Source organism: Pan troglodytes, chromosome 11, assembly GCF_028858775.2.
Source record: "Pan troglodytes isolate AG18354 chromosome 11, NHGRI_mPanTro3-v2.0_pri, whole genome shotgun sequence".
NCBI lineage: Eukaryota > Metazoa > Chordata > Mammalia > Primates > Hominidae > Pan > Pan troglodytes.
This window is the reverse complement of record NC_072409.2, coordinates 25500840-25527348: the sequence shown is the minus strand read 5'-3', so window position 1 is coordinate 25527348 and position 26509 is coordinate 25500840. Positions and strand designations below refer to the sequence as shown.

Sequence of the window (26509 nt, the reverse complement as noted above, 5' to 3'; positions counted from 1 at the left end):
GCATCTCTGTCAGTGATGTGTCTCTGTCCTCTCTATAAGCCCCCACTGGCATTACTTACTTGACGCTACATCCTGAGCAATGTGCTGTGGCGATGACCATGAGGCATCAGAAAGCCAGGGAGGGAATAAAAAGCTGTCCTGACAATTTACCTTTTTTTTTTTTTTTTAAAGTCAAGGTCTCGCTTTGTTGCCCAGGCTGGAGTGCAGTGGCACAGTCTTGGCTCACTGCAACCTCCTCCTTCAGGGTTCAAGCAATTCTCCTGCCTCAGCCTCCCGAGTAGCTGAGATCACAGGTGTGCATCATGATGCCCAGCTGATTTTTGTATTTTTAGTAGAGACAGGGTTTCGCCATGTTGGTCAGGCTGGTCTCGAACTCCTGACCTCAGGTGATTCCCCTGCCTTGGTCTCCCAAAGTGCTGGGATTACAGGTGTGAGCTACCATGCCCAGCCCCCAATTTATATTTTTTCCCTGCCAATTAACTTTTGTTGCAGGAGGTGCATATGACCAAGTCACTTTCCTGAAGCTGATTGTATTATGTGGCAGGCACTGGCTTTTACATGCAAGGTTCTCCCAGCTTCAGGTTATTGGCTATTATATGACCCCCATTTTATTATCAAAATAGTCATTGATCAGAAATTGATCAAGATCATGAAGATACTGGGGTTTAGTAAATTCCTTGCAGTTGGAAGTATAATTTAGAAAGACTTAAAAAAATACTTAGTCAGCACTACATATGGCATTCTTTTCTGTTGGTTTACAAGTCAAATTAATTTCAGTACAGTTTCCATTTTCACTGTAAAACAATAAATTGATGCCCAAGGGCTACTGATGAGGCTGGCTTGCTGACCTTCTCCTCTACCAGTAACTTGAGTTTCTGATTCAACTTTTGAACATTTTTTGGTACAATTATCAAAGACCTTTTATGTGTATTATTTCACATGATTTGATAAGAATGACTTAAATGACAACTTCTATCACTATTGCTACTATTGCTACTTCTCACCGTTGCTATTACTAAAACTACTTGTCTAGATCATTAGCTGAGTGTTCACCACGTGCCAGCCTCTCAAGTAAGTGCTTTACAAATGTGACCTGCCTTGGTCCACACACACATACACACACACACACACACACACACACACACACACACACACCTCAAAACAAAACAACATGAGGAAGAATTATTGTCATCCCCTTTTACCCATGGGAAAAGGGAGGTGGAAAGACATTAGTTTTCTTGGTAACACAACTGGTAACTGAAAGATTCAAATTCAGGCTGTTAGTTCCAAATTCAGTTTGCTTAACCTATGCTATATTGTCATACTACTTAAGATTCTGATATCCCTCTACCTCCTGCTTCTCCCACTCCAATTACATTTAAAATTCTTGTAACTGACTCTTGTCTCTCTCTGAATCTTGAAAAGCCCCAGATCCATCAAGTCCTGGATCAGTGAATGTGTGTGTGTTCAAGACCATACCCAGGCTTCTGTTTTTCCTTCCCCAACTAAAAAAGGCCATACTTACATTTCATGCAATTTAAAAGTCAGAGAAGAGTTCCCCAGGTTATCAGTGTGTTTGACAAAAACCCTCATGCTTCCATCTTCTTCTATCTTTTCCCTGCGGTCAGAGGCCAAGAGAACCGAATACCACTCTCCTGAAATCTGCAATAAATAAGGTCATTGGGTAAGAAAAGAGGAGTGGGGATACCACATGGACACTTCTTTCCTTGAACTCTGGCCTGTGGGCCAGGGCTCATAATGGTGAAGTGAAGATAGAACTCAGATCAGTTGGCACCACACCTAGGGCTCATTCCACTGCCCCTTTAGGGAGGATGGAGATCCCCAAGCATTGTCATCTTTTCATATGGTACAATTGCTCTTAACCCAAGGTCAGAAACCAGTGCTTTTGTCTGATATGTTAAGGAACTCCTGCCCTACAATAGGATCCACATGGCTTCAGAATCCCTGAAACCACTCCCCAGAGCCAGAAGTCACTGCGTTCCATAACTCTACCTTTGACAGATCAAAGTTGCTTGTCACAGCATTATTGCTTTCTTCCTCCTCGGCACAGACGAGGGTCAGCCCCAGACACAGCAACAGCAGCATCATCTTGGTAGGGGACAGCACTGCCTCCTCCACAGTTGCTGGGGATGGGTCTTTCTCTAGCAGTGGCTCCACTCCCCAGCTCATCTGTCTTTATATCCAGTCTGTGTCCAGTGTTTTGCCCATGGGGTACTACCTTTCCCTTCCCCCTCCATGAAATGGTCTTCCCTTCACTGGTGTGCAACCAAGGATTGTTCCTGCCCTTTTGAAACTTGGCAATTCCATCTCCTTTAGATCTAGTTAGTGACCTCAAATTTCCCAGAACACATTATCAAGAAAAATAGCAGATGCTCTAAGGGGCTGTCATTTGGAACTAGATTTAACTGTGGATCTGGCCTAAAATCAGAAAGCCGATTATGTGTGGCAGGAATGGGCATAACTGAGAAACAGGATGTGCCAGAATCTCTGTTCTACTTCTCATACAATGTGTGAAATTAGGTGAGTTACTCAATTTTTACAAGCCCCAGAAACAAACTGTTCTACCGAAGATGAAAGCACCTATCACAAAGCATTAAAATAGGGTTGAACAGAAAAAGTCTTTGAAGTATGGTGTCTGGTTTTCAGTACATTCAAATTCCTTTTCCTTATTCTCTGAACCCAACCCCTGAAGCCTTCCCTCTCCCCACAATAAGTGAACAATATTTAGTCACTATGTGAATGTCTTTACCATAAGAGACATACACATGGGCCCATAAGAGAAAAGGAGAAGTACAAGATATCATTCCTTCCTTCAAAGAACCTTCAGTGAAGTTGGAAAAATGTTTCACATACTGAGTAAAAATTTAAACCTACAAGCACATGAAATGACCCAATTGAGTAACCTAATAAAGTCACTATTATAAACTATAATAAAGGTTTATATTAATAATGCAGGTGCCCAAGCACTGTCATCTTTTCCCACGGTACAATTGAAAAGGGGCTGGAGTGGGGGCAGCATGTCAAAAGAGCCTAAGAACACAGGTTTTGGAGTCATGAAGACCTGGGCTTCATTCCTATCTCTGCTGTTTTGAAGCCATAAAGACAGATTGTGACTTCTCTCTGAGCCTTCTCTCTGTTAGTTTCCTCTTTTTTTTTTTTTTTTTTTTTTTGAGATGGAATCTCGCTCTGTCACCAGGCTGGGGTGCAATGGTGTGATCTCGGCTCACTGCAACCTCTGCCTCCTGGGTTCAAGTGATTCTCCTCCTCAGCCTCCCGAGTAGCTGGGACTGTAGGCATGTGCCACCACTCCTGGCTAATTTTGTATTTTTAGGAGAGACGGGGTTTCACCATGTTGGCCAGGATGGCCTCCATCTCTTGACCTCGTGATCCACCTGTCTTGGCCTCCCAAAGTGCTGGGATTACACGCATGAGCCACCACACCCAGCCTGTTGGTTCCTCTTAACAGGGCTAACGACATGTTTAATACATTGCTAGGGATTCAATGGGGTGATGTGCATAAAACCCCCAGCATCATGTCTAGCACACATTGAGCTGGTGGGTCAGAGAATGCTTCCCGGATAAGGTAGGACTTGTAGTAGGTGTTGAAAGTCAGGGAGGGTATGGAGATATGGAGTGCATGTGGGAATAGCATTCCAGGAGGGAGGAATATCATGAGATAAGATCTCATGCCACCAGCCAGGGTTGTTATATAGCTCATTTCTGCCTTGTGCTAATGGTCTTCTTCCGCACCCCCAAGACTAGAAAGAGTTTAGCATCATGGGAGGAGCTGAGCACAGGGCAATGAACCTAGGAATGGTGATACTCTGTCTGTAGACTGCTTAAAAAGTCATCCCAGACCCTCATGTGAGCTTTCCTGGTTCATGCTCAACCGATGTTCAGTCACTGGTGTTTTGAGGCCTATGTAACTTCACCATCATAGGTGGCTGTGGGTTCTCCTGGCCTGAGATGGAAGAACTGAGCTTGACAAGTGGTGACAAAGGCTGTGTACTTGATTTCCTCCATTTGACTCTGTCCAAGAACTGACGGCAGCCTGTGAGCCATCAGATTTGCAAAACGAGCCCCACTCTTCCTGGGTCATGCTGAGGGGAGAGTCAGCTACCATCGCAGCATCCACCATTCCAACCCCTCCCACTGCCACTCCTAACTGTGCACTCTTACAGCACCGTATTGTAACTCTGCTTCTGTTTTTATTCCTTATGAGAAGGTAAACTCCCTTCTGAAAGTTGAGACATCTTTCTTTGTTGTACCTACCATAGTACTGAATATATAGTATCACCTTTGGAATGTTTATATACTAAAGCCTATCATAAAAGCACTAAGGATTCTTGATATTAGAGGCAACCTTCTAGAAAATCCTTTTGTAAATAGGAATATTATATTTGGGTGATGACATCCTAATTTATATTATTGGGCCACAGGAATAGAGGGAGAGCCTAGGATTAAAGTCTGTGATCAGAGCCTATGTTTGGATGATCTTACTTACTAAAACCTGAGTTGAATATTTCGCTGTCTGGCTGCTTGCTTCCATTTCAAATGTACCATATTTTTGGTGGTTGGTTTAAGCATTGCCAGAACAGCCTGTGATCACTGAGATAGCAAGGTCAAGGCTACAAAAATACCCAAGAGGTGTGATGTAATCTAGCTAGGGAATTGGTGAAAGAAAACCCAGACAAACTAAAGCTGAACTAATATTAAAATGTGAAATCAATCAGGAGGGATGCATTGGTTTATGATAGAATTCCATTAAATAATACTCTAGTACTGCGTTTAAATATTTGTAGTAGGAACTATAGATTAATAACCTGACAACACTTTCACAAATTATAGATGATCAATAAATATTGCATCAAATGAACTCTAGACTTCTTTAGTGGGGAGGATTGGAAGAAGTAGAAAGATAGAGAAGGATGACAAAAAAGAAAAAAGAATAACCACTGATGTTAGCATCTCCCAGACAGTATAGAAAGTATAAATACATGAAACAAAGATTTAATTTATAAAAGTTCACTTGACCACCCATCTGTAGGGAATACATCTATTGTATAATGCAAGATACACAGGGTATAGGATTTAGAGTAATTTGTCTGTAGTGCAGCAGTTTGCTTTAGGAAATGATGCTATTAAATAATTTTTTTAAAAAAATGATTCGACTTAATTCAACTAACATTATCAAGTGCCTCTTCTATGCTAGGCCTATACCAGGCACTTTGAGGGCTAAAGAGATAAACCAGATGGCGGCTGTGCCCTCAAGAAACTCCTGGCCAGTGTGGGAATGATTTAAAAACAAATAAACTACAAGGTCTAAAGTGAAAAAAACTAGGAAAACAGAGGTGCCAATAGTAATCAACAAGAGGAGTAACAAGAGAAAGACTGACCACCTAATTCTAGGTATGAAGCCAGAAAATTTTTTTCCTACAGATAAGCAGGACTTTATCTAAGACACACAAAGACACACAAATTTATAAGGTAAGAGTGGAACATAGCAAGCTTTTTTTTTTTTTTTTTTTTTTTTTTTTTTTTTTTTTTTTTTGGGAGGTGTCTCACTCTGTCACTCTGTCACCCAGGCTGGAGTGCACTGGTGCCACCTTAGCTCACTGCAACCTCCACCTCCTGGGTTCAAGCGATCTTCCCACCTCAGCCCTGAAAGTAGCTGGGACCACAGGCATGCGCCACCATACATGGCTGATTTTTTTGGTATTTTTAGGAGAGGTGGGGTTTCACCATGTTACCAGGCTGGTCTTGAACTCCTGAGCTCAAGTGATCTGCCCGCCTTGGCCTCCCAAAGTGCTGAGATTACAGGTATGAGCCACCGCGCCCAGCCAGCAAGCTTTAATGGACCTCTCCTGATACTGTGGAGAGGGAAACGTGGAGGTTCTCTGGGGAGTAAAGGTTCTGTGCTTTCCAGCAGGGAGAAAGGAGTGAGTTGAGTTGTCCTACAAGCCTGGGGGCCCCAAGGAAGTGACTCCTTCCTTTCTGCCAGGTGAGGAATGACGCTTCTGATGAATGAGTCTTGGTCTGTACAACAGTACCAGATGGACCGAGTGTACATTGGTTATCTGTCACCATCCTAGAGAGGTGGCCTTTGGATCCTCTCTTTTATGAGACCAAGTGAGTAGGGTCCTAACTCTTGTCAAGATTAATTCCAGGGCTGAATTCTACAATGTATACATATGTCACAACATCATGTTGTATACCACAAATGTATACAAATTTTTACTTGTTAATTAAGAATTTTTCAAAAAGATTACAAAAAAAGGTCATTCCAAGGCTGAGCTGCCCAGACTCCTAAAACCCATCAATCTTTTAAGAACATGGCATTGACAGCTGAATCCAAACTGCTGTATTAACAGTCAAGTTGCATCAGCTAGTTTTATATTTGTGGCCTTTAGACTTCAACAGACTTAGAAATAATCTGGTAATAAAAGAAAGAAGGTGTTGTTCAAAGTCATATTTGCTAAAGGAGCTCCAAGCCCAGAATTGTGCCAGAGTCTACTTACCATGACTAATGGTTATGACTGGGATGGATTTTTGCACCAGTACAAGTTTCATCTGTCCTGGGGCCACATAAACAAAGATAATATTTTGATGCTGGAAATAAAAGAACTCAATAAGTTTTGATGAGTGTTCTACAAACATTATCTTCTTTAATCCTCATAATTGCTCGACATGGTAGGTATCAATATCCTGTTTTACAGTGGTATGAACTAAGAATCCGAAAGGGGAAGTAATCTTACCAAAGTCACATAGCCAATAAATGAGAGAGCCCATGTGTGAACCCAAGACTGATTCCAAAGCCCCTACTCTTATTGATTCTACCACGCAGGTCAGGGCTTAATGTTGCTAACATGAAGGGCAGATGGTTGAATATAAGGAACAGGAATAAATAACCCTGTAGACCCTAAGAGGAATCTGCCTGGTAGTTGCTACCGAAAAAACTGCATGCAGATTTCTTAAAAACATGATACTGTGGCTCACGCCTGTAATCCCAGCACTTTGGGAGGCAGAGGCTGGTGGATCATGAGGTCAGGAGTTCGAGATCAGCCTGGACAACATGGCAAAACCCCATCTCTACTAAAAATACAAAAATTAGCCAGGCATGGTGGAGGGCACCTGTAATCCCAGGTACTCGGGAGGCTGAGGCAGAAGAATCACTTGAACCCGGGAGGCGGAGGTTGCAGTGAACCGAGATCATGCCATTGCACTCCAGCCTGGGTGACAAGAGCAAGACTCCGTCTCAAAAACAAACAAAAAATGTAGTACTGTGAGGGTAGGTGCAAGAGTTTGATCAAGTGAAGGCAGAGTAACAACTCTCTCCTGGTCTTTCTTCTTTTGCTCATACCGTAGTTCCTCCTGGAAAGGCTTTCCTTCTCTGCCTGTTCAAATATTACCCTTTCTTCAAAGCCCAGCTCAAGACTCCCTTTTTTTTTTTTCTGAGATGGGGTTTACTCTGTTGCCCAGGCTACAGTGCAGTGGCACGGTCACAGCTCACTGCAGCCTCAACCTCCTGGGCTCAAGTGATCCTCGCACCTCAGGCTCCCGAGTAGGCACACGCCACTATGCCTGTCTAATTTTTGTATTTTTTTTTGTAGAGATGAAATTTCACCATGTTGCCCGGGCTGGTCTTGAACCCCTGGGCTGAAGAGATCCACACACCTTGTCCTCCCACAGTGCTGGGATTACAGATGTTAGCCACTGCAACTGGCCAAGAATTCCTCCTCTTTGCTTCTCTCAGCACTCACCTTTTTCATCCTTTGTATGACCTGTTAAGTTAAATTTAGCCTGAGGGTGCCTCCACACTTAGAGTTCCTACATCATAAACTGGAACCTAACTTAGGTTTTCAGTTAGTTGCATACTATGTAGGAGGATACTTTTGTAACAAATAGCTTAATCTCAGCCAATCACAGCAGCCAAACATGTCAATCACAGGCAGCAACTGATCAGACCATGTTGAAATCAGGGAAAGGCAGAGCTGTAACCAATCAAGCTATTTCTGTACCTCACTTTTGTTTTCCGTCCATAAGTGTTGCCTGTGCATCTTGAGGAGTGGAGCCCTCTGAACTTCTGGTTCTGAGGACTGCCCAACTTATAAATATTTATTTGCTCAGTTAAACTCTGTTAAGTTTAATTTGTCTGAAGTTTTTCTTTTAATAGTCTCCATAGCATATAGAGCTTTATTCTCACACAACAGCAGCCAACTACTTACTGGCTCATGTTAGTATCAAAATATAATTCACGAAGAGTTAAGAAACATAACTCTTATACAACCATGCTCTATAGAAGCATGTGTCAGAGATTTAATTATTTAACTCATTATTTAAGGAACCAGAAGAATGACAGCTTGTTCAAAGGAGGCTATGAGAAGCTGATGTAAATCAGTAAAAGAAAAAAATTCTGGAATAAAATTGCTAAGTTAGATACAGAGTGGTTAATGTCCTAAAGACAATAAATGTACAACTTTGTGGTCTTCTTGATTGCACAGAAATTATTTACATATCTACCAAACAAAATGGTATGCACTTTCTCAGTTTTTAAAGTTAATTTCTAATTTCAGAGTCTGGCTCTTAAAAAATAGCAAATAATAAGTCAAACATAGTCACATTTGCCAGGAGATCCAGATGAGCCTATGAAGGCTTATTAGATAGTGCTCTAGGCTAGGCGCGGTGGCTCACCTCTGTAATCCCAGCTACTAGAGAGGGTGAGGCAGGAGAATTGCTTGAACCCGGGAGACGGAGGCTGCAGTGAGCTGAGATCATGCCATTGCACTCCAGACAGGATGACAAAGTGAGACTCTATATATATAAAAAAAATAGTGCTCTAGTAAGTCTTTAAAAGGACACACAATCATCTTTTTACATTTTTTCAATTTTTGTGTAATTCTTCAAAACACTAGTTTCTATGGTCGCGCATACATTGGAAAGGTAACAGTGAAAAGATAATTAAAACCTGGGTTCAAATTCTCACCTCAAAATTCGACCTCTGTGAGCTTCAATTTCCTCAGAGTTCTTGCAAAGGTAACATGAAAAGGTTTAGAAAGGGCTAGAAAGCAATTGATTCCCAATAAATATTGGTTCCTTCACAGTTTTCCTCTCTTCTTTTGAACATAGAGACCAGATATTGTACTCCTTGTGTCCTGGAGCTCTGTGTAGTGGGTTTTCAATAAATCAAATCATCTTTTACTGTTTTGTATATATTATGTCTTACCTGTGATTTAGGCAAATTCCTGTCTCTGGCCTTCAATTTACCTATTGATTAAAACGAAAAGATTCAGAGTTTCTTAACTGAGGACAGCACTAGTTCTAGAAGAGGTTTTGGAAATGGGGTAGGGGGAGCATTTTTGGTGTTTACAGTAACAGGAGAGAATGACTGACATTTGGTATCCTGGATGCAGAGGTGATAAACCCCCTTGAGTGCATAGGCCAGTCCCCTACGAGGTGAAACTGTTTCATCCAACACATCCATAACATCCCCACTGAGAAACACTGAGTACTTCTCTACAGGCCTTTGCAAATTTCACCTTCTGACAAATTGATGCTTCTCTGGTGTTTTCTTTAAAGGATGGCAGATACAAACTGCCATCTGCACTACAATGGCCTACTTTGGTTAAAGAAAAGTATATTTTGCCTTCAAACATTTTAGCAATTCCTCAGATTATTCTATTCCTCAAGTGCAGCCTCATTTTGTTGACTCATTCTTGTCTGAAGAATAGCTCTTGCTTTTGGCTGCTGCCAGCCACAGTGAGTGAATCTGTTTTCTGCAGAAGGAGATTGCTCCGGGGCCCCCTTATCAGGAACCAACTAGTCTTTGCTGAGTGACAGGCCTAGTGCAAAAAACCAGTAGGAAGTTGAAGACAAAGTATCTGCCATCAGGCAGGAAAAACACAAGCATTCTTCTGCCTAGAGCACCAACGTGGGTAACCCCGCATTCTAGGAGAAAGCTGAGGTCAGTGTATTAGTCTGTTCTCACACTGCTATGAAGAACTACCTGAGACTGGGTAATGTATAAATAAAATAGGTTTAATTGACTCACAGTTCCACAGGCTGGACAGAAACCATGGCTTGGAAAGCCCCAGGAAACTAACAATTATGGAGGAAGGATGAAGGGGAAGCAAATATATCTTCACATGACGGCAGGAGAGAGAGAATTTTTAATAAAAAGAATCTTGTGGTTTTATGAAGACTGCTTTCCCAGAAGAAAAATGATTTGGTGCCTTGGCTCAAAGGACTTGCTTCTTTTTAGGGTAAAGAAGTTGCTTTCTTTTCCCTTTTCAAGACAAAAGGGGGAGCTGATAGGGAAACTAGATTTGGTTTAAAAATGTATAAGTACCCAGGAGGAAGCCAGAACCAGAGAATGTGAACAAGCTGTTTGAAGGGACAGTGTCCAGTGGAGGGGGGATATGGATGCAAGGCCATGAGCAAAAGAATGGAGAAAAGAGGAGAGAGAGAGAGAAGAAAAGAAAGAAAGAGCTATACACTTTTAAACATCTAGATGTTGTGAGAACTCACTATCGTGAGAACAGCAAGGGGCAAGAAAACCCCCACGATCAAATGACCTCCCACCAGGCCCCACCTCCAACACTTGGGATCACAATTCAACATGTGATTTGGGTGGGGACACAGAGCCAAACCATATCAGTCAGCTAGTTGCATTCTGAGTTCCTTTCAAACAACTCCTCTTTTCTCCATTCTTTTGCTCATGGCCTTGCATCCATATCCCTCTCCACTGGACACTGTCCCTTCAAACAGCTGATTCACATTCTCTGGTTCTGGCTTCCTCCTGGGTACTTACACATTTTTAAACCAAATCTAGTTTCCCTATCAGCTCCCCCTTTTGCCTTGAAAAGGGAAAAGAAAGCAAGTCCTTTACCCTAAAAAGAAGCAAGTCCTTTAAGCCAAGACACCAAACCATTTTTCTTCTGGGAAAGCAGTCTTCATAAAACCACAGATTCTTTATATTAAAAACTAGCAAAGCGGGGAAACGAAGTAGCCACAAGGTGGCAGAATAGAAGAGATTTTATTTTCCTGCAGGATAATTGATGAGGAAACGTGTGGAATGGTACTGTCTTAGGAAGTCGCCTGTTGTGATGTATTGATAACTTAGTATATAAAAAATTGAAGGAAAGAGGGAGGCAGGTCAAATGCTGCTGAAATGTCAAGTAAAATAAGGACCGAAAATATGTCCATCTGATTTCGTATCCTGGAGATAACAGGTAGCCTTAGAAAGACCTGTACCTATGGGGTGCAGAGGCTGCAGCCTCGCCAAGATCTCTGCAATTGTCTGTGCTTTTATCTGTTCCTGCTCATCTGCAGATGAGAGGGGAAGAATTCATAACTCCATTTTCTATCAGCAGCTTGGAATGCAGTTGAAGCTGGTTGAGGGTAGCAAAGAGGAAGACAGACTGATTTGATGCTTGGCTGCTGGGACAAGAGGCTGCAAGTGGAGCAAGGCGCAGGATCGCCCCCAACAGGTCAGCCAGAAACAGCTCGCCTAATGCGGGTGGTACTTCATTGCTTCCTCTGTGTATTGTGAAAAGGTTTCCGTGATCAGGGGTATTAGATGTTGGTTTATTTTTGTTATTTATATATAAATAGAATTTGCAGTGCAACTTACAGGACTGGTGCACATTATGGTCCCTTTTAAAAATGGAAAAGTCTGTTATTTTGACAACTTTGAGAAACGTTGCAATGGCTATTGGCTCTAATCTTCGTTTCATTGATTTCCATTCACAAGGGAAAACTGTCTTCTACACAGCTTCCAGAGCAAACTTATAAGGGTGGAAATGAGTGAGATTACTTCACTCCACTGCTCAAAATCTCCAGCGTCTTCCCATCACTCTGGAGATTTGGGGTTGATGGGCTTTCCTGGGGATTCTGAGAAGGAGGGAGATCTGAAAATGGGTGTCTTAAATTTGGGGATGCTGAGATTTCAGGTGGTACCTTTGGGAGGAAGGTCTGTGAAGAGGTTGGATGAGGAATCTACTGGTTTGGTGAAGATCAGTGATTGACAGCGTCTCTGGAGCTGAAAAATCTGAGGCCTATAGGGGAGGGTGTTGTTAGGAGATAAATGAATGGGAAGACTTGTGAGAAGTTAGTAAATTAGAGAACTATAGGTTTTAGTGATTGTGGGGGCCAGAGCCTCAGGTTTGGGGGATATTTTTAGGGATATAGTGTTGACAGTCTATAGAGGTCAGTGATTTGCTGTTTGTGGATTGGTTGGGATATACAGAATTCAGGGATTGGAGGAAGTTGTGGGATTCAGTGTTTAGAGGGGCCAGTGGTGGTCAGTGAATAGATACTTCTGGGAATTAGTGATTGGGGTTGCCTGTGGGTAATGGTGATTAGGATCTGTGGGGTCTATGCTTGGGATATTTCTTTTTTGGTGGAAGCTATGACAATCAGGAATTTACAAGAGGTACTGTGAAGTTAGTGATGTGAGTTATTTGAAGGTCCACTGTGATTTGCTCTCGACTGATGGCTGTAGAAGTCAATAATTGGAGAATTGCTGGGTATTAGTTTTGTTAGCCTGTCAGGATCAAGTTGGTGATCAGTGGAAATCAGTGGTGAAGGGGAGTTTAGGATTCAGTTGAGAGGCTTCTGTGGATGCTGTGATTTAGGGGTGTAGGAAAGCCTGCAATCAGGGTATTTCTGTGGAGTCAGGGATCTATGGTTTCAATGATTTCATATGGGGGAGTGTTAACTGGAAGTATGTGATTTGAGAGTTTTTCAAGCATCAGTGAATGGGAGCCAGCATGGCTCAGTGGTGGGGGTATCTGCGAAGGGCAGTGTTTGGAGGTTGTGTGTTTACTGACCTTTAAAGATAAATTATATATTGTTGAGTGTGGGGTTGGGGGGAGAAACATGTTTCAAATGTTTTGTACTGTGTTATGCTATTTGGAAAAGAATTCAGTATCTCTGCAGTTGTTATCTCTGAATGTTGAGATCACGGGTAATGTTTGTTTTGGGTGAATATATTTTTTAAGCATAATTATTACAAGTTTCTTGTGTAATATTTTTTGTAAAGAGAAATTTATTGTACTGTAAACACAACCTCTACTGGTCATGATAATTTTTCTTTTTATGTTGGTTTACTTTGTTAATTACACAAGGTATACACACATATATTTTACTTAAAAATGCAAGCAAACAGATGTATATGGAGCAATCCTAACTCCTTTCTTAAACCCCAGTTTTATTCACCTCCACAAATATAACTGTCATTAACAATTTGGTCTATATGTCTCAATATTTTTTTAGTTCACATATATGTATATACACACAGTTTTGTTTATGTGAATTGGACTGTATTGTATGTATTGATCTACAATTTGTTTTTTATATATAACAGTATGTCTTAAGAGAAATTTCTATATCAGAATGTATAGACTTGTTCATTGTGTAGTATTTGATGGTGCAGCATTCCTTGTGTGGACATGCAGTGATTTTATAGTATTCTATTGGGTAGATATACAGTCTTGAGGAAGGAGCAGACTGCCATCTTTGGTGTTTCTCAGGCTTCACTGGTGATACCTCCATGTGCAGGAGGGATTTAGGTGATTAGAGTCTGGAATGGACCCCCAGCAAACTGCAGCAGCCCTACGGGAGAGTGGCCTGACTGTTAAAGAAAAACAGAAAGCAACAACCACATCAACAAAAAAGACCCCACAAAAGTCCCATTTAAATATCAGCAACCTCAAAGATCAAAGGTAGATAAGCCCACAAAGATGAAAAGGAATCAACATAAAAACACTGAAAACTCAAAAAGCCAGAGTGTCTCTTCTCCTCCAATGGCCACAACACCTCTCCAGCAAGGATATAGAACTGGGCTGAGGCTGAGAGGAATGAATTGATGGAAGTAGGCTCACCCTCTACAAAAATTAACTCAACATGGATTAAATAAGACTTAAATGTAAAATCCAAAACCATAAAAACCCTAGAAGGAAATCTAGGCAATACCATTCAGGACATAGGCATGGGCAAACATTTCATGATGAAAATGCCAAAAGCAATAGCAACAAAAGCAAAAATTGACAAATGGGATCTAATTAAACTAAAGAGCTTCTGCACAGCAAAAGAAACTATCAACCTACAGAATGGAAGAAAATTTTTTCAATCTATCTGTCTGACAAAGTCTAATATCCAGAGTCTACAAGGAACTTAAATTTACAAGAAAAAGCAAACAACCCCATTAAAAAGTAGACAAAGGACATGAACAGACACTTCTCAAAAGAAGACATTTATATGGCCAACAAACATGAAAAAAAGCTCAACATCACTGATGATTAGAGAAATGCAAATCAAAACTACAATGAGATACCATCTCATGCCAGCCAGAAAGACAATTATTAAAAAGTCAAGAAATAACAGATGCTGGTGAGGTTGTTGAGAAAAAGGAATGCCTTTACATTGTTGGGAGTGTAAATTAGTTCAACTATTATGAAAGATGGTGTGGTGATTTCTCAAAGACCTAGAACCAGAAATACCATTTGACCCAACAATCCCATTACTGAGTATATACCCAAAGGAATATAAATCATTGTCTTATAAAGATACATGCACACGTATGTTCATTGCAGCTATTCACAATAGCAAAGACATGGAATCAACCCAAATGTCCATCAATGATAGACTGGATAAAGAAAATGTGGTACATATACACCATGGAATACTATGCAGCCATAAAAAGGAAAGATCATGTCCTTTGCAGGGACATGGATGGAGCTGGAAGCCATTATCCTCAGCAAACTAACACAGGAACAGAAAACCAAGCACCACATTCTTTCTGATGACTATCAGAGTAGTGGTCATAGCTTTACTTATACTTTCTATTTTTCATGCAAGTCCCTTTTTTGAATAACTCAAACCTGGAACCATACAGAAAGTAATTCTGAGAAGTATAGTTCCAAGCTTAACCAAGTTAGCAGAACATAAACTACCTATGTGGTCAAGAGGATCACTCTTGGCAGACTTAAGCTGAGACCCAAAGTATGACAATTTATTAACCATATGAAGCATGTGGGAAGGGGTTTAAGACAAAGAACAGTGAGTGCAAAGGCTTGGCTTATGTGACAGAAAACAGACCAGGGTGGCTGGGTCATAAGGAGAAAGGGAAAATGGTATGAAATAAATTAAGCTATATAGGGAGAGTGACTAGATTATGTGGGGCCTTATAAAGTAAGGAGTTTGTGGCTGGGCGCGGTGGCTCACACCTGTAATCCCAGCACTCTGGGAGGCTGAGGCGGGTGGATCACAAGGTCAGGAGTTCGAGACCATCCTGGCTAACACGGTGAAACCCCATCTCTACTAAAAATACAAAAAAGTAGCCTCGTGTGGTGGTGGGTGCCTGTAGTCCCAGCTACTCAGGAGACTGAGACAGGAGAATGGCATGAACCCAGAAGGCGGAGCTTGCAGTGAGCCGAGATTGCACCACTGCACTCCAGCCTGAGCAACAGAGCAAGACTCCACCTCAAAAATATAAATAAATAAAATAAAGTAAGGAGTTTGAATTTTATTTAAAGTGCAAGTCACTGAAGGGTTTTAAGCAAAGAAGTAACTATCAGATTTGAGTTTTTAGATCACAGTGTATGCTATAAGCAAGAATGGATTGTGATGGGGCAAGGGAGGAAGAACTAGCAAACATCTTTGATATAAATTTTTGTATGTGTATGTATTTCTGTAATCCAGATTTCTAGAAGGTGAATTTTCTTGTCAAAAGGTAAGCACATTTTACCTTTAAATATGTATCCAAACTGCTTAAGTAGTACCTCCTTGAAGAGCCTTCCATGACCCTGCCATCCAGGTTTGCATATCTGTTCTTTACTTTGTGGCACTCTATTTATTTTCTTCCTAGAACTGATAATAATGTGTAAGATTTTGTTTTTACTTATTTTTATATTGTCTGTCTTTTTGGTGGAGGCATGACCTTGTCTTATTTCCCATTATATTCATGACATAGTTGGCACTAAATGAAGATCTGGGTCAGGTGTGGTGGCTCACATCTGTAATCTCAGCACTTTGGAAGGTTGGGTAGGGAAGATTGCTTGAGGCTAGGAGTTGGAGATCAGCCTGGGCAACATAGTGAGACCCTACCTCTATGAAAAACTTAAAAATTAGCCCTGTGTTGTGATGGGCACCGGTAGTCTCAGCTATTCAGGAGGCTGAAGTGGGAGGACCACTTGAGCCCAGAAGATTCAGTGAGTTTCCTCCACTCCATGATGGCACCACTGCACTCAAACCTGGGTAACAGAGTGAGACCCTGTCTCAAAAAAAAGAGATGTTGAAGAAATAATTTCTGGTATAGTTTGTATATTTGTCCCCACCAAAATCTCATGTTCAATTGTAATCCTCAATGTTGGAGGTGAGGTTTGGTGGGAGGTGATTGGATCATGAGGACAGATCCCTCATGAATGGCTTGGGCCATCCCCTTGGTGAGAAGTGAGCTCTCACTCTGAGTTCACACCAGATCTGGTGATTTAAAGTGTGTGGCACCTCCCCCTCACTCTCTCTCTCTCTTTCTTGCTCCTGTTTTTGCCATATGATGTGCCTGCTCTTGCTGCTTCTTCTGCCACGCATAAAAGCTCCCTGAGGCTTCCCCAGAAGCTGATGCCAGCACTGTTTTCCTATACAGCCTGTAGAACCACAAGCCAATTAAACCTCTTTCTTTATAAATTACCCAGTCTCAGGTATTTCTTCATAGCAATGCAAGAATGGTCTAATACAATTTCCCCACTAAAAAGTCTGCACAAACTTATACCTTCAGCAATAGCATATAAGTCTGGTTTGCAAATTCCTAAACCAAAAAGAATATTGCTGTCTTTTAGGAAGGGGGAAAGTTTAAATGATATTTTATTATTTATATTTTTAAATTAAAACTATTATATATCTCTACACACTAACCAGAATGACAAAAACACACAAAAACCTCACAACATGAAATATTAGAAGAATGTGGAGCAACCAGAATTGTCATACATTGTTGATAGAATGTAAAATGATACAACCACTGATTTATATACTAGTGAATGAAAAAGCCAAAAGCAAGGCACATCACACTTAAATTTAGAAGACTCAAGAAAAAGAACCAGCTGGGCGTGGTGGCTCATGCCTGTAATCTCAGCTCTGTGGGAGGCTGAGGCAGGAGGAACACCTGAGGTCAGGAGTTCGAGACCAGCCTGGCCAACATGGAGAACTTCATCTCCACTGAAAATATAAAAATTACTTGGGTGTAATGGTGTGTGCCTGTAATCCCAGCTACTCAGGAGGCTGCTACAGGAGAATCATTTGAACCCAGGAGAGGGAGGTTGCAGCGAGCTGAGATTGCACCACTGCACTCCAGCCTTGGCAACAGACCAAAATTCCCTCTGAAACAAACAAAAAAGGAAAGAAAAACAGGTCACATGCTAAATCAGAATGACATTTTTAACAGGAACACTGGAAGCTAGAAAATTATAGAGAAATGCCTTCAAATTCCTGAGGAAAAATGATTTTTAACCTAGAGTTCTTTTTCATTTTGTTTTTCTTTTTTTTATACCCTGCCAATATCTGTATTTAACCTAGAGTTCTATATCCAGCCAAACTATCAATCACGTGTAAGAGTAGAACGGTTTTACATATGAGAAGCTGAAAATTTTACTTCCATGTATTCTTTCTTGGGAAGTTGCTGGAGGAAGAAATTCATGAAATGAGGGGAGAAACTAAGAAAGATCTGGGATCCAGGAAATAGGAGATTATACACAAGAAAGAAGTAAAGGGAACTCCTAGGATAACATGAAACGAAAGTCCTGGGGCCGGGCAAGGTGGCTTATGTCTGTAATCCTAGCACTTTGGGAGGCCAAGGTGGGCGCATTATTTGAGGTCAGGAGTTCAAGACCAGCCTGACCAACATGGTGAAAGCCCATCTCTACTAAAAATACAAAAAAAAATTAGCTGGGTGTGGTGGGTGCACGCCTGTAGTCCCAGCAAGGAGGCTGAGGCACGAGAATCGCTTGAACTTGGGAGGCGGAAGTTTCAGTGAGCCGAGGTCGCGCCACTGCACTCCAGTCTAAGTGACAGAGGGAGACTCCATCTCAAAAAAAAAAAAAAAAAAAAAGGAAAGTCCCAACATGAAAGTGAGCACAAGCACAAATAGCTGACTGAAGAGGGTGAAGCACTCCCTCTCCAGTTGAATGTGTCACCCTGTTGAAAAGAAGGAGATGGAGGAATAAAGAGGAGGGAAAGAAATTACAAGTAAACCAATAAATGAGGATTTTTACTTATATATTAGTTCTACTGCCTTTTGGTTTTATACATCACCAATATCTGCTTTTGTCTTTATTATTTTGTTTCTTTTGTTTCTATATTAATGTTTTTACTAGTTTTTTGAGTTGAGAATTTAATTCATTTCTTAATTTTCTTCCATTTTAATGGAAATTCCCTGGCATCTGAATGCTGACTCCCTTCAGCCCCCTGTCAGACTAGCAGAGCTCTTGCTGGCCCCAGGTTCTATGCATGCAAAAATGAGAGGCAAAAACCTGCCAGGCAAATCAGCAGTTGCAGTAAAAGGCAGGGCTCTGGGAAGCTGGCGTTGAAGGTTGGTGGCTGCTGGGTGGAGCCAGAACACTTGTAAGTGGGGCCATAGTTGGCTTCTGGTGCGACTTGAAGCCTGGTCTAATTATTTCACCGAACTAAGATGGTGATGTCAGCATCCCACTCACTCTTTTCTGTCCCTCTCTCTGCACCCCACTTCTAGCAGAAGACAAGAAATAACTAAGATCAGAGCAGAACTTAAGGAGATAGAGACATGAAAATCCCTTCAAAAAATCAATGAATCCAGGAGCTGGTTTTTTGAAAACATTAACAAAATAGACCGCTAGCCAGACTAATAAGGAGAGAAGAATCAAATAGACACAATAAAAAATGATAAAAAGGATATCACCACTGATCCCACAGAAATACAAACTAACATCAGAGAATACTACAAACACCTCTACACAAATAAACTAGAAAATCTAGAAGAAATGGATAAATTCCTGGACACATGCACCCTCCCACGGCTAAACCTGGAAGAAATCGAATCCCTGGATAGACCAATAAAAGTTCTGAAATTGAGGCAGTAACTAATGGCCTACCAACTAAAAAAAGCCCAGGACCAGATGGATTCACAGCCAAATTCTACCAGAGGTACAAAGATGAGCTGGTACCATTCCTTCTAAAACTATTCCAAACAATAGAAAAAGAGGGACTCCTCCATAACTCATTTTATAAGACCAGCATCATCCTGATACCAAAACCTGGCAGAGACACAACAAAAAAAGAAAATTTCAGGCCAATATCCCTAATAAACATTGATGCAAAAATCCTCAATGAAATACTGGCAAGCCAAATATAGCAGCAGATTAAAAAGCTTATCCACCACGATCAAGTCGGCGTCATCCCTGGGATGCAAGGCTGTTTCAACATATGCAAATCAATAAACATAATCCGTCACATAAACAGAACCAATGACAAAAACCACATGATTATCTCAATAGATGCAGAAAAGGCCTTCAATAAAATTCAACACCCCTTCATCCTAAAAACACTCAATAAACTAGATATTGATGGAACGTATCTCAAAATAATAAGAGCTATTTATGACAAACCCACAGCCAATATCATACTGAATGGGCAAAAGCTGGAAGCATTCCCTTTGAAAACTGGCACAAGGATGCCCTCTCTTACCACTCCTATTCAACGTAGTATTGGAAGTCCTGGCCAGGGCAATCAGGCAAGAGAAAGAAATAAAGGATATTCAAATAGGAAGAGAGGAAGTCAAATTATCTCTGTTTGTAGATGGCATAATTGTATATTTAGAAAACCCCATGGTTGCAGCCCAAAAACTCCTAAAGCTGATAAGCAAAGTCTCAGGATACAAAATCAATGTGCAAAAATCACAACCATTCCTATACACCAATAATAGAGAGCCAAATCATGAGTAAACTCCCATTCATAAGTGCTACAAAGAATAAAATACCTAGGAATACAATTTACAAGGGATGTGAAGGACCACTTCAAGGAGAACTACAAACCACTGCTCAAGGAAATAAGAGAGAATACAAACAAATGGAAAAACATTTCATGCTAATGGATAGGAAGAATCAATATTGTGATAATGGCCATACTGCCCAAAGTAATTTATAGATTCAATGCTATTCCCATCAAGCTACCATTGACTTTCTTCACAGAACTAGGAAAAACTACTTTAAATTTCATATGGAACCAAAAAAGAGCCCATATAACCAAGACAATCCCAAGCAAAAACAACAAAGCTGGAGGCATCATACTACCTGACTTCAAACTATACTACAAGGCTACAGTAACCAAAACAGCATGGTACTGGTACCAAAACAGATATATAGACAAATGGAACAGAACAGAGGCCTCAGAAATAACACCACACATCTACAACCATCTGATCTTCACAAACCTTACAAAAACAAGCTATGGGGAAAGAATTCCCTATTTAATAAATGGTGTTGGGAAAACTGGCTAGCCATATGCAGAAAACTGAAACTGGACCCCTTCCTTACACCTTATACAAAAATTAACTCAAGATGGATTAAAGGTTTAAACATAAGACCTAAAACCATAAATACCCTAGAAGAAAACCTAGGCAATACCATTCAGGACATAGGCATGGGCAAAAACTTCATGACTAAAACACAAGAAGCAATTGCAACAAAAGCCAAAATTGACAAATAGGATCCAATTAAAGAGCTTCTGCACAGCAAAAGAAACTATCATCAGAGTGAACAGGCAACCTACAGAGTGGGAGAAAATTTTTGCAATCTATCCATCTGACAAAGGGCTAATGTCCAGAATCTACAAGGAATTTAAACAAATTAAAAGAAAAAAAGCAACCCCATCAAAAAGTGGGCAAAGGATATGAACAGACACTTTTCAAAAGAAGATATTTATGTGGCCAACAAACATATGAAAAAAAGCTCATCATCACTGGTCATTAGAGAAATGCAAATCAAAACCACGAGATACCATCTCACACCAGTTAGAATGGCGATCATAAAAAGTCAGGAAACAACAGATGCTGGAGAGGATGTGGAGAAATAGGATTGCTTTTACACTGTTGGTGGGAGTGTAAATTAGTTCAACCATTGTGGAAGACAGTGTGGCGATTCCTCAAGGATCTAGAACTAGAAATACCATTTGACCCAGCAATCCCATTACCGGATATACACCCAAAGGATTATAAATCATTCTACTATAAAGACACATTCACACATACATTTATTGCAGTAGTATTCACAATAGCAAAGACTTGGAACCAACCCAAATGCCCATCAATGACAGACTGGATAAAGAAAATGTGGCACATATACACCACGGAACACTATGCAGCCATAAAAAAGAAAGTTCATGTCCTTTGCAGGGACATGGATGGAGCTGGAAACCATCATTCTCAGCAAACTAACACAGGAACAGAAGACCAAACACCGTATGTTCTCACTCATAAGTGGGAGTTGAACATTGAGAACATATGGGCACAGGGAGGGGAACATCACACAACAGGGCCTGTCAGGGGATGGGGGGACAAGGGGAGGGGATAGCATTAGGAGAAATACCTAATGTAGATGACAGGTTGATGGGTGCAGCAAACCACCATGGCACATGTATACCTATGTAACCTGCATGTTCTGCACATGTATGCCAGAACTTAAAGTATAATTTTAAAAAATTAAAAATAAAGGTGAAAATCCATATGATTATTTCAATAGATATAGACAAAGCATTTGAGGAAATTTAACATGAAATTCTCAGCAAAGTAGAACTAGAAAAACTTCCTCAATCTCATAAATGGCATCTACCCACATATATATGTATGTATGTTTAACCTGTCGATCTATTAAAATGAGGGACCCAAAGACCAGGCAGCAGCCATAGCTTCATGGTCAGTGGAACTCCTGCCCTAAGAAACAGAACCTTTAAACTAGCACAGCCTAAGTTTACGGGAAAAGAAAGATTAGTGGGACTCTGGGAATAATGGTGAGAAAAGCCAATTCTACTTTCACCCTTGGTTACTGGACCTGTGTATAATAGCTACTGGGGATAGAGAACAATTTGTTAGGCAATAGCTTCAGTATATGTACCACAACTTGGACAAGAGCACCCTAACCCTGAATGGTGTCATTCCTAAACTGGTGCCTTAGATGAGTCTTCGTTTTTTTGAGACAGGGTCTCATTCTTTTGCCCAGGCTGGAGGGCAGTGGTGCAATCACAGCTCACTGCAGCATCGACCTTCTGGGCTCATGTGATCCTCTCACCTCAGCCTCCCGAGTAACTGGTACTATAGGCACATGTTAGCAAGCCAGCTAATTTGGGTATCTTTTGTGGAGATGGGATTTCATCATGTTCTCAGGCTGGTCTTGAATTCCTGAGCTCAAGCGATCCTCCTACCTCAGCCTCCCAAAGTGCAGGAATTACAGGTATGAGGCACCGGCCTTTAGCTTAGTCTTAAAGAAGCCATTTCAAAATTAGTATGTCAACTTCTAGGTGATATGGTATATGGTAAGACCTGTAGATCTCATGATCTACTCATGTGTATGATCTCATGAGCATACACACACTGTCATACATCCTTCACTGTAAAATGGGTACATTGGTCTGAAGCAATGTTTTGCAGGTTCCCACATTCATAAATTAGCCACTCAGTAAGCTCCTCAAATAGCGATACAGTCAGTCACTGAAGAAGGTGAAGGTAAACCCACCTCCAGTGTAGTTGCCAGTTCCAGTAAGAACAAATCAGTGCTTCTTCCTAAATAAAAAGCGTCCATTTTAATCAGCTTGCCACCATATGGCTGGCTGATCTCCTAAAGGATGTTACCACACAGAGGCTTACAGTCAGTTTCTGCAGCTGAAGCTTCAGTCATTCAACAACAACAATAGCTGAATCAGCCTTGGTGATAAAGAGACCATGTTGTTGGGCCCATGTAACACCTACATCCCTGCAATCATGGTTTCTTAATTCATGAGCCCATTGCACAGAACCATGGTAGCAAAAGACAGAGACTGGCTCCTTGTATACTTGTTTAATGCCCATTTTTCATGAGATTCTCTCTACAACACAAAATTTTTCAGTCTGTGCACAATCCCATAGATCCATTTATATGCCTCTTGCCTAGACTTCCTTATCTACAGTATCCCAATTATTAATCCTTTCATGTCTCCGCCCAACCAGCCAAGCCATTTGCCACTGTCTTAGTCCATTTTGTGCTGCTATAACAATACCTGAGACTGGGTAATTTATAAGGAACAGAAATTTATTTTACACAGTTCTAGAGGCTGAGAAGTCCAAGGTGATGGCAGGTTTTGGTGTCTGGAAAGGGCCCAGTCTCTGCTTCTAAGATGGCACCTTGAACACTGCATCCTCTTGAGGAGTGGGAGGAACACTGTTCCTCACATGGCAGAAAAGCAGAAAAGAGCAAATCCATTCCATTTTATAGTAGCATTCCATTCATGAAGGGGGAAGTCCTCAGTCCTCATGACCTAAACACCTCCCATTAGGCCTCACCTCCCAACACTTTTGCATTGGGGATTAAGTTTCAACATGAGTTGAAACTTTTTTTTTTTTCTTGAGACAGTCTTTCTCTGTCACTCAGGCTGGAGTGCAGTGTGCAATCTTGGCTCACTGCAACCTCCTCCTCTCGGGTTCATGCAATTCTTGTGCCTCAGCCTCCCAAGTAGCTGGGATCACAGGTGTGTGTCACCATGCCTGGCTGATTTTTGTATTTTTAGTAGACATGGGGTTTCCCCATGTTGCCCAGGCTGGTCTCGAACTCCTGACCTCAAGTGATCCACCCGTCTTGGCCTCCCAAAGTGCTGAGATTACAGGCATGAGCCACCATGCCCGGTCCATTCAAACATTCAAACCATAGCAGCCCTGCTTAGGAATCCTTGTAAAGCCTCATATAAGACCACCTCTTCCTGCATGTGAAGTGGAAGATCAAGTATAGTGCTATAGATCTCTAGTGCTCCTGTTAAAGATGCTTTTCTTTTAAGCTAAGCATGCACCTAGGGATGGGAGATTAATATAGATGAAATAATTGCTTATGTTTAACTACATAAATGCCATGTTTATCTTTTAATATTTCTAATGTTCTTTTTTGTATTCTCAAGGGACCCTCCCTCAAGAGCAAGACATTTTTTAGCAACAGTTGTGGAGATAAAAGAAGTTTTTAAAATTTTTCATTGCTTCCACTATGCCTTCTACCATAATCTCATTGTAGAATATCCTAACACTGGCCAAAATACCCTATTTTGAATCCCATACTTCATCCTTGATAGAAGGAAGCCATAGGGACTTATGGTGTCTCCATTAATCACTAAAGAATTCTTTCCTTTTGTTTGGCAATCCAGAAGTAAAGTTTGGGACAGGTGAGGAATTTTCTTATGGGATACTGGAAAAGAGTTATTGTGAATACAGGTCCATTTTAAGACAAATACATTTTAGGAAAGAGGGTCTAGAAATTGACTATCTTCAAACCATATCTACTTGTGTTTCCATGTACCTCCAGAGATTCCTGTTTGCAGACCACTGGCCTAGCCTAACTTTACATTCCATGTTCTAACCTATGAACAATCATCCAGGATTTCTGACCTCAAGATTTGCCTCACCTTTTATACCTAACATTCAGAATGGCTTTATCTGTTTGCATTCTGCCTCAGTTGTGATTCATATTTCCCTCTAGTTTTAAATACTATAGTGAGTTGAAACATGCCCTCCCCCCTCCAAATATTGGTCTAAATCCCTTGAATCTGCGAATGTCAGGTTCTTACTTGGAAAAAGGGTCTTTGTAAATATAATTAAGGGTCTAGAGATGAGATCATCCTGGATTACCCCTGTGTGCCCTAAATTCAATCACAAGTGTCTTTAAGAGACACTTTAAGAGAAAGAAGAGAAGACAGACACTGGAGGTCATGTAAAAATGGAAGTGGAGATTGGAGTGATGCAGCCAAAAGGAAGGCTGAGAGCCACGAGAATCTGGAACAGGCGAGAAAGCATTCTCCCCTACAGCCTCCAAAGGGAGTGTGGCTTGGCTGACACCCTAATTTCAGACTTCAGGCCTCCAAAACTGCGAGAGAATAAATTTCTGTTTAAGCTACCAGGTTCATGGTAACTGGTTACAGCAGTCCTATGGAATAAACATACATTCTTTTAGGTTCCTCTGTCCATATTCTGCCCAGTCTTGGGCTCTACTCGATGGCATAAGCCCTTGTGTACAGTATCATTGCAACATTTTATACAAGCTTTGTAATTACAGTGCTACATATTTACCTTTGTTATGAAACTTTTTGCACAATTTTATTTTAGATATATTTTGTTTTTTTAATCCCAGTTCTGCCATTTAGAAGCTGGGTGGCCATGGACAAGTTAGATAATCTTAGAACCTTAAGTTCTTATATTATTTCATTTAGCAACCAATAAATGTTCTCCTCCTTGTGAATCTAATCTAAAAGTTATAACTTTCTAAAGAGGACTTCATCTTTATAATAGTTATACTTACTCTTACTTGTTACTTTGTTTTAGGTTTATTTCTTTTTTATGTTTTTCACCCAAAGCCATGTTGTTTTCTTTTTTCCTTTTTTTGGTAATGATTTGAAGAGAGCTATGCTATTATAATTCTATCAATGGTAATAATATAACTTTTTCAAAACTCTTCTTAAACTTGTGTTTATTAAATAGTACTTATGGAAGGATCTGAAGAAAACCTCATATTTGTGTGCCTAGCTCTTGTCTCTTGGTAAACTACCACAGAATGGTAGTCATGGCTGGGCTCATTGATTCATGCCTGTAATCCCAGCACTTTGGGAAGCCATGGTCGGAGGATAGCCTGAGCTCAGGAGTTCAAGACCAGCCTGGGCAACATAGTGAGCACCCCCATCTCCATAGTGAGCGCCCCCATCTCCACAAAATAAAAAATAAAAAAATTAGCTAGGCATAGTAGTGTGCACCTGTGGTCCCAGCTACTTTTGAGGCTGAGGTGGGAGGATGCTCGAGCCTGGGAGATCAAAGGTACAGTGAGCCCTGATTGTACCACTGCACTCCAGCCTAGGCAACAGAGTGAGACCTTGTCTCAAAAACATGGTAGTCACTTATTTCCTTCTGGAACTTATATGTTATGAGGTAAATTTTTTTCAAATAAATAGCTAATTTTCCCAATATCACTTACTGACTAGTTTATTCCTTCTCTACTGTTTTGAGATGTTATTGTTATCATATATCAAATTCTCATATACATACACATTTCTCTTTGTTTCCTACTTTATTGATCCATTTATTTCATCTATGGTATATAAACTATTTCCTAAAGATTGACATTTGAATTACTTAGAGGACAATTCCCTTTGTTGTTTCTAACTTTTAAGATTCTTTTGGTTGTTCTTATGTATTAAATTTTAGGGTGCTAAATTACATTTTAAAATCTCATTGAGGACAAGGGTA

At 40.8% G+C, this 26509-nt stretch overlaps 1 protein-coding gene across 5 annotated transcripts in view; it reads right to left on the bottom strand.

The window, feature by feature from the left end:
* ZNF883 (zinc finger protein 883) overlaps nucleotides 1-26509 on the bottom strand; it is a 63624-nt gene that overhangs the window by 11673 nt on the left and 25442 nt on the right. For 4 of the 5 annotated variants that reach the window (XM_016961440.4, XM_016961439.4, XM_016961441.4 and 1 more), the window contains 3 exons: nucleotides 9005-26509; nucleotides 8713-8832; nucleotides 1526-1662 (listed from right to left, as the gene is read on the bottom strand). The exon at nucleotides 9005-26509 is cut by the window's right edge and continues 12263 nt beyond it. The gene's annotated coding sequence lies outside the window, so the exon portion shown is untranslated. The remainder of the gene's footprint in view (nucleotides 1-1525; nucleotides 1663-8712; nucleotides 8833-9004) is intronic. The other variant, XM_063787602.1, reaches the window with a different exon arrangement.